Source organism: Cupressus sempervirens, chromosome 9, assembly GCF_028749045.1.
Source record: "Cupressus sempervirens isolate cs-2001-9-10 chromosome 9, ASM2874904v1, whole genome shotgun sequence".
Taxonomy (NCBI): Eukaryota; Viridiplantae; Streptophyta; class Pinopsida; order Cupressales; family Cupressaceae; genus Cupressus; species Cupressus sempervirens.
The window spans coordinates 214,241,117-214,250,804 of NC_143126.1; positions in this window are offsets into that span (position 1 = coordinate 214,241,117).

A 9,688-nucleotide genomic window follows, 5' to 3' on the forward strand; every position below is an offset into this window, starting at 1 on the left:
GATCAATCTTATCTTTCAATTTCCTAATGTAGTATTTTGCATCTTTGTATCTTTCTTTTAGGTTATCTCTTTCCTTGGTAAGAAGATCAATCTGCTCAAGAACTTGTTCAAGATTCTTCTCCAACTATTCCATATCCATAGGGATCTAGTGCAGGGGCACCTATAAAAACACCTAAGCCCACCTTGGAATCAAATGGGGTTAGAGGTTCAAAGGCATCCTTGAAGGTGAATTGGGAGCTCTTGAAGCCAATAATGGTAATTTGTAATGAACAATTGATGCAAATGTGAAAAGTCCTAAAATCCCTAATAAAGGACTTAGAACCAAAATTCATGTAAGGGTGGTCAATAGTGCCAATAAGAAATCTAAGTCGATTAGGAAGGTCAATTAGGTCCTAGGAGTAATCATGCATTGAATCCATGTAGTTAGAAGAGTTGATTTGCTAAAATATGGAATTAAATAAAATATGGAATTCAAATATCTGAAATCCAATAGTTAAGTACAAATTAGGAGGAAAACTATATTTAAGACCTTAAACATGTTTGTAATAATTCCCAACTAAATTAAATTGGCTGATGAGGTTATCATACACCCTATATGGCCTGGTCAAGGCATAGGGTCAAGGTAGCAATAGAGATTAGATAAATATTGTATGGATTGGTGGTGAAAATGCAATAAAAATTCATTTTGAAAGCAATTTGTGAATGGTTTCTTGATTGGTTTTGATCTATTTTAACCTTGATGATCTTATAAACATACTTGTACATTTTTTTATCCAATTATCATGCACTAAGATTTGTATAGGCTCATCTTGTTAAGTTTGTTGATTACTACCTTAAGGGTTTCTTAATTTCCTTTGGAGTTTTGAGTATTTATTTGAGATGTTGATCATTCCATGAATGTAGGAATCCTATCCTCATGTAATGATCATGTAAATATATGCACAAATACACCCTAACAATTATTTTACTAAAATTTGTAAGGATTGGTGATCATTAATGAGATTTGGGAAGGAGAAAGTCACCAAATACATGGCTATGGAGAAATAGTAGAAGTTCTAGCCACTAGAGGTTGGTGTTTCATTTTTTTAAATGTCTTTTTATGTCATAGAGAAGGTGTATCAACTCTCAAAATTTTGAGATTTGATTGGGAAGGCATACATTGGGAAAACCCTACATTTAAGGGTTTGTATGAGATCAATTCGGGGGTTTCATTCTTGCAGGGGTCTAAGGACCAAATTGACTTGATTTTCCTTGTATTGGGATCATTTCAAGAGACTTTCAAGATTATTGGAGTCTATAAGTCAATAAGGCTTGTACTTTCTTTGTAAAATGAACCTATTCTATGCCTAAAATGAGTGCATAGTCTGAAGATATGTATATTGTGCCAAAATAGCCTATGTTGAGTTTGGGATATATTAAAGTGTGATGAAATGGATATCTAAATCTCCTTTTTTGGGGGGGATTATTTTGAATTTTTTTGGAGTAAACTCCAATTTTGTCTCATTGGAGACCTACTAGGAAACAATTAGGCCTACTAGGCAATTTGAGGGTTTTGGGTATTTGGATTTGATTGGAAGCCCAAATTTGGTTGAAACATTTTAAATCCATCTTTTCTTGGTATAAGACATATACCTTGGTCATTCAAAAGGTGTAGGAGTTGTGTAAGTGTTATTTTTTGTTTGAAGGTTTGGGGAACCTTGTATTTCCCTTATAAGTCTAAGTGGAAAAAATTTGATTTGACCCCACCACACGTATCCTCTAAATCAAGTGGTATCAGATCCTAGGATAATCCTAGGTTGAAATAAAGAAGAAAACTTGTGGGGTATTTTGGTTATTTTATCCTTTGTTGAGGCCTTAGAGTGTCCCTTTTCTTTTTGAGTGTTCCATAGTTGGTCTTGGTACATTTGGAAATTCCAAAGGGAGAAGATGATGGGATCCCTCAGAGGGTCACTAATTCTAAACTTTCCAAGCTTGTGAAGGATTGAGTGAAAGAGCATAAAATAATTAGACCAGCCCTTGAACAAGAGATAAGGGAGAAGATTGAGAAGGACAAGGAGATGAGATCCTTGGTTGGAAAATTGACTACACTTGAGAAAAGAGAAAAGAGTAGGTTAGAAGATGTTGATGATCTTGAAGATAAGAGAGAAGAATAAATTCCTTTGGGAGAGGAAGCACAATTATATCTTGAATATGTGAGGATTGCTAAGTTTGCTAAAGCCATAAAAAATGGAAATGCAAAAGGGAGATCAGACTTACCCTTATATGCAAGTAAGATGGATGATGAGGAACTCATTTATTGGTTCAGCACAATTGAGAACTACTCTAAGTGAGAAGACATTGAGGATGAAAAAGAGGTGAAGATTGCAAATTCAAGGTTAAGAGGACATGCTTTGTTATGGTGGGATTGTGTTCAAGCAAAGAAATGGAAGAATAGTAAGCCAAAGATTTCTTCTTGGTATACTATTATGGAAAAAATAAAGGTAAAAAATTTTCCTAGTGACTACAAGGTGCATATGTACAAGAAAATGAGAAGTCTTAGGCAAGGAGAGTTGGATGTACAAGCATACACTGAGGAATTTCATAAGTTGGACATTAGAGTTAACCATGAAGAAGATGTGGAAGAAAATATGGCAAGATATTTGGGGGGACTTAGATTCAACATCCAAGATGAATTAAGTCTTGCAACCCCTAGATTAGTTGAGGAATATTATAAGTTGGATATGAGCATTGAAGAGAAGTTGACGAGAAGAGAAGATAAGAATGGTGGTGGTAGAGGAAATCCAAACAGAGGTAGAGGAGGAAAACCTAATGATGAAAAATGACAACCTAGTAAGGACAATAACAAGAACATAATTTTTTATGCAAGGCAGAGAGGAGGTGGAAGATATTTTTATGGTATAGATAGTGGTGTATTCACTATTAAATCCTTTAATTGTGGAGAAATTTGGCATTAATCCCATAAGTCACCTGAGAAGGAAGTTGACTACAGAAAGATAGAGAAGAGAGCCCACTTCACACAAGGAGGAGAGGAAGAAATCAAGGAATATGAAGCTAAAGGCATTAAGATAGGACCATACACTAAAGGAGAGTTCTTGATTGTGAGAATAAGACTACAAATGCAACAACAAGAATCCATCTTTAGGAAAATTTGTAAAAGTCATGGTAATATTTGTAGGATGATCATTGATTATGGTTCATTTAACAATTTGGTTTCTTACGAGATGGTTAACAAACTTAATTTGACAAGGTTTCTCATTACTAGACCATATAAGGCTTCATGAGTGAGTAATGAGCAAAACATTATTGTTAGGGAACAAGCATTTTTTAATTTTTCAATTGGAGCATATGTTGATAGTGTTTTATGTGATATAATGTCTGTGATCTATTATCATATTATTCTTAGAAGGCCATGGAAATCCTCTAGGAAAACAATGCATTTTGGTTTGACAAATGAGTATGTTATGCATAAGAATGGTCATAAATTCCATTTTACTCCTTTACCAAGTGATAATAGTGAATGGGAAAGGATTATATTTTTTGGTGCAAAGGAATATAATACTTTGCAAGGATAGATGAACAATGGTTCTGAGAATGAAGGAATGAAGCATAACACTTCATTGTTGATGATGAAGAGTGTTATTCTTACTCATGAAATAGGAAGGACTTTGATATGTAGAAAATAGTGAATAAATTAGGAGTGTTGATAGGTACACATTGGTGTCCTATGGTATCACCAAGGAAATGTGATGTTTCTATGTCCATGGAGGGTAGAAGTAAGGGTCCTTGGGATCCTCACAAGAAAGATGAAGGGTAGATTGAGAGGGAAATAGTTGACTATCCTTAAAAAATCTCAAAAATAATTCTTGTAATAAGTTTTCTTTTGTTGGTTCTAACACTTTGAATGCAGGAGGTAGACATATGACAAATGGTGAGTTGCATATATCCATCTAGAAGAATGGGTGGCAAGAAGACAATGCTCCTTCACTCTTGGGATAAGAGTCTTTCTAGAGATGGGGTGTATGGTGCAAGGGCACCTAGAAAAAAACCTAAGCCCACCTTGGAATCAAATGGAGTCAGAGCATTAAAGGCATCCTTGAAGGTGAATTGGAGATCTTGAAGCCAATAATGGAACTTTGTAATGAACAATTTGATGCAAATGTGAAAAGTCCTAAAAGCCCTGATAAAGGACTTAGGACCAAAATTCATGTAAAGGTGACCAATAGTTCCAATAAGGGATCTAAGTTGATTATGAAGGTCAATTAGGTCCTAGGGGTAATCATGGATTGAATCCATGTAGTTAGAAGAGTTAATTTGCTAAAATAAGCAATAAAATAAGATATGGAATTCAAATATTTGAAATCCAATGGTTAAAATTAATTTAGGAGGGAAAGTAGATTTAAGACCTTAAACATGTTTGTAATAAGTCCCAGCCTAATGGAATTGATTTAGGAAGTTTTCATACACCCTATATGGCTTGGTCAAGGAACAGGGGCAATGTAGCAGTACTTAGCATCGTACAGACTGGTGGTGAAAATGCAATAAAACTTCATTTTTAAAGCAATTTGTGCATGGTTTCTTGATTTGTTTTGATCTCTCTTAATCTTGATGATCTTATAAACATATTTGTACATTATTTGATCCATTTCTCATGCACTAAGATTTTTATAGGCTCATCTTGTTAAGTTTGTTGATTACTACTTTGAGGGTTTCTCTATTTCCTTTGGATTTTTTTAGTGTTTATTTTCTTTAGAATTTAGGAATCTGATCCTAATGGAATTATCATGTAAACATATGTATTAATACACCCTAAAAATGATTTGATTTGAAGTTTTAGGGATTGGTGATCACTAATGAGATTTGGGAAGGAGAAATGCACCAAATACATGGCTATGGAGTAGCAGCAAGAGTTCTAGTAACTGGAGGTTGGTGTTTTATGTTTGGAAATATATTTTTATAGCATGGAGGTGGTGTATCAACTCTCAAAACTTTTATATTTGATTTTGAAGGCGTACATTGGGAAAACCCTACCTTTAAGGGTTTGTATGAGATCAATTTCTAGGTTACACACTTGCACGGGTCTAAGGACCAAATTGACTTGATTTTCCTTGTATTGGGATCATTTCAAGTGACTATTGAGAGTCTTGGAATCTATAAGTTTATAGGTCTTGTACTTTCTTTGTAAAATGACCTTATTTTGTGCCTAAAATAAGTGCACAGTCTGAAGATCAATATATTGTGCCAAAACAAAATATGTTGGGGTTGGGATATGTTAAAGTGTGATGAAATGGGTATCTAAATATCCTACTTTTTGGGGAGTTTTTTGAAAAAAATTGGAGTAAACTTCAAATTTGTCTCATTGGAGACCTATTAGGAAACAATTAGGCCTACTAGTTGTAATTACCCAAAAATGGTCATCTAGACTATAAGCCCCCTTTTTAGCATTTTGTCATAATATATCTAATTCTTATCCTTGATCAAATCTCCAAAATTCCATTTATTTGATTATAACCTATAGTTTAACCACATTATCCTAAGTTTATATTTAATTAAAAGACTATCTCCCCCTTTTAATTAAATAAAATTCCCCACTCATCTCTTATCCTAAGTTTCACACACATAAAGCAGTATTCATATTTTAAATATTAAATAAACGGCATTTTTGTCTACACATGAATGCACAATTTTCTATGTGAGAGGAATCTTCTATTTTTAAAATAACTTTAATTCTCCTTTGCACATTTCTTTCCTTCTCAAAATTCAACTCTTCATCACGATTGGTGGAGATGCTTGTGCACATGGATCACTCAAGATGCATTCTCCTCCCTTCGTTATGCCTATTTTGCCTCTTAATCTTTACCATCCATTTTTCTTTAAAAGGGAGGGCTCTCTCCTCATTCAAGGATCTCAGTCTCCCATGATATTGTTATGTTGCAAGTTTTCTTGGTGATTTTGGAGACTTGGAGCATTCTTGCATTTGTGCATTTTAGTTTAGCTTTCATTCTACTTGCATTATGGAATACTCTTTAGCTTAGTTTCCTTTGTGATTTAGCTTAATTAGTTTTGTTAGCTCTTGTATTTCATTTAGAATAGCTTGCATTTGCATTGCATTTTATTCTAGATTCTTGGATATTGGCACTCTTGCCTCTACTTTTTCAATCTTCCATTCTATGGTGCACCTTGCAAGGGTTTGCATAAGCTAGGTTCATTTGAGAGCCACCATCTCATAGGTATTGCATGTCATAGATAGGAAGTTATAAGTCACCTCTTGAGATGCCCTCTTTCATGGGTATTCTCAATTATTATGGTTTATAGAAGAGTGTTCGCATTTTTCACACACATTTTTGGCCCCCACTATGTGGCTAGAACCAAGTTTCTAGCTTCATTTTCTTTCTTGCATTTTGGTTACATTATCATTTCTGATTTTTTATAGCATCATATTGGATCTAATCAAGTGGTTTTTTAGGTTTTTTACTTTGGTTTTAAGTCTAACCCTTGTGCAAATTGGTTTGAAGGCTACATCTCTAGGTTTTCAAAGATTTGAACATATCACCCAAACTGCTTTGAGTTCAGATCTTTAAAAAAATTGCAGGTTGGCCATTATTTTTTCTTTTTTTTCATAAAAAATCTTTTTTTATCATAAATTGGTGACTTTTTTAGAATACTTTACATTTTCAAAAAGGTCTTAGAATTATAAATGGGGTCAGTTCTTTGTATTTTGAATTTTGAACTCATATTAGGGCTCAATAACTCGATTTGAAAAATCTGGTCTATTTTGACAAAATGGGTCCCTATGGCACAAATGAAGAGATATCTCTAATTTTTTTTCATTTTTGTAAATCTCTCTATTTTTTAGTAGGGGTCTCTTCTTTTTATTTCTATTTTTGGAGCCAAAATAAAAGAAAAAAAATCCAATCTTGTTGACTAGGTCAAAAGCAAAGAGTAAAAAAGAGATCATTTTGTGATTAGCTCACACTTTCTTTGCATACACTTGGTTGGAAGATAAATTTAATTTTTGAGGTAACTAATCACTTTGTTTTTTAGTTCTTACTTTTTTACTATGCCCTAACCTTGGTTGTTTTGTAGGGAGTTTCTCATTTCATTGCAAAAAAGAACACATGTCAAAGCTTCAAATGCACAAAGGCTACTAATGGTTATTTGTAGGGCTGCCTAAAACATAAAAAAAAAACTCATGCTTGTATTTCCTTTATTTTATTGTACAAAAATTTTACTAGTTGCTTCTCTTTCTTAGGCACATAAAACTTGTAATTAGGATCCCTTAGTGATAAAAAAGTATGCTTTTCACCCTTGTGGTGAATCGAAAGTCTTGACAAACCTTTAGATTTTGAAAGTAAGTGGATTAATTGAGATTCTTGGAGTGTTTGGGATAAATTATTGGAATAGGAGAGTACACTCTTCACCCTTGTAGTGAATCAAAAATCTTGACCTCCAAAAGTGGATCCATCTTGTGTAGTTTAGCATCCTTTACAGGCCCTGCTCTTGAGCAATCAAGAGGAATAACCCTAGTGGGGAAAAGTGAACCTAGTTATTCTAACCCACTATAAACTCAAAGCTATCAAGGAAAAAAAAGCTTGGTAGACATAGTGCTTTTCTTTATCTAGTGAGATTACTGGTGGGATTGTGACCATGAGGAAATCACTTGATAAGAATGCTTAAGGTACTCTTGTGGCCACAAGGTCTATTACTTACCACTAGGTAAGGTGTCCCATTTCAGGAGAAAGAGGAGTACTATGAATGGAAACCCTTACTAGATTCCTTAGGATTAGAGGCTATCCTTTTTTCTGGTCAATAATGTGGTGCAAGGATCGATCCTAGTGGACTACCCAGATCACAACAAGATTTGACTCACCATATGTGTTCTTTTAGATGTGGGTAGCCCATCTATGATAAATCCAATACCTATTGTGGGAGACCACTTTGTGTGAGGCAAGGGAACATCAAGTTGTGGGCCAAGGTATTGAGTAATGAACCATGTTCTTTAGGTAGATATTACTTTATGTGTTCTTGAATATGCTAGACACGTGGAAATCTTTTGAACATACACATGATGATAGTTCTAGGGATTTCTTTTGAGACCTCATATATATGCATGTATCATACAAAGTTTCTTTGTCTCTTTCTTGATTTATTGAAGACTACTCCATGTGTTACTATCTTTCTTGGAAAAAAAATTATTTTGAACATAAAACTTGTTATGCTATCAACTATTATCAAAACTTTGTCAACCTTGTCAAAACATCAAGTGCAAACATTTGCTTGTGTTGCTTGCTAAGGGGGATCTCATCATTTGACTTTTCTTTTCTATGTCTCTAGTGGTTGAACATTCTTAAACTAACTCTTTGGTCTTAGTGCTCTTTGTTTTTCTATCTCCATGGTCTATGTCCTCTTGCTAGTTATCTTTTTGCTAAAATTTTTACCTTCATTTCTTGACTACACTCTTTGGTTGGGAAAGTTGTTTACTTGTCACCCCGCTTGCTTTATCTATTTGGCTATTTGTCTTCTTTCCTAGCTCTTGACTTGAGTCACTAGTGTCATAAGTTTCTTGGACAACTTGCTTGATAAGTCACTTTAATCTCTTTCTACTATATTGGAAAGTGAACACTCTACCACTCTAGTTTGGACATCAAGTTATCTTGTGTCACCTTCTTAGCTTCCTCTAGTCTCCTTCACACTTGATTATCTATCTACCACTATGGTATTCAAGCTAGTTATATTTTTGCTAAAATTTTTACCTTGATTTCTTGACTACACTCTTGGGTTGGAAAATTTGTTCACTTGTCACCCCACTTGCTTTATCTATTTGGCTATTTGGCTTCTTTCCTGGCTCTTGACTTGAGTCACTAGTGTCATAAGTTTCTTGGAAACCTTGATTGATAAGTCACTTTAATCTCTTTCTACTATATTGGAAAGTGAACACTCTACCTCTCTAGTTTGGACATCAAGTTATCTTGTGTCACCTTCTTAGCTTCCTCTAGTCTCCTTCATGCTTGATTATCTATCTACCACTATGGTATTCAAGCCTTGTGCTACCAATCCTCAATAAAATCTAGATGATCATGATATCCTCCTTTCCACTAAAGAGTTTCAAGATCTATATGCTCAATACAAAGAAATAGAAGAGACAAATGGTATTTCTTACCTTCATCTCTCTAAGTGCATGATAGAAATGAAGTCTAAACTTAAGAAAATGTTAGAGGAGAAGATTGCATTCTTAAATGAATCTCCCTTAAGACCTTTACATACACACCATTTATATTCTTCAAGGTCTACATATTCTACTCCAAGACATCAAATGTCTTCATCTTCTACATCTAAAGACCTCTTTAGAGAACAAGAAAGTGATACCTCCTTTAAGCCTATGTCAAGCTTTCATGATGGACCTATCTTTTACCAAGACAATGATGAAGACATGGATGCATGCTATGCACTTGAGAAGAAAAAAAAAGATCCTAGGTATAAATTTGAGAGTAATTTTACTCCCTTAGGATAATCTTATGATGACATTTTGCAAACACTTCTTAGCACTATGTTCGCCACGTTATCTAAGTCTAGCTCATATGGAAACCCATTCTTGGATATCTATTGTCCTTGTCATTGACATAATGAGCATAGTACTTTAGATTGCATTGAGCTAAAACATAAAATCTACTATCTTATTGATGATGGGATT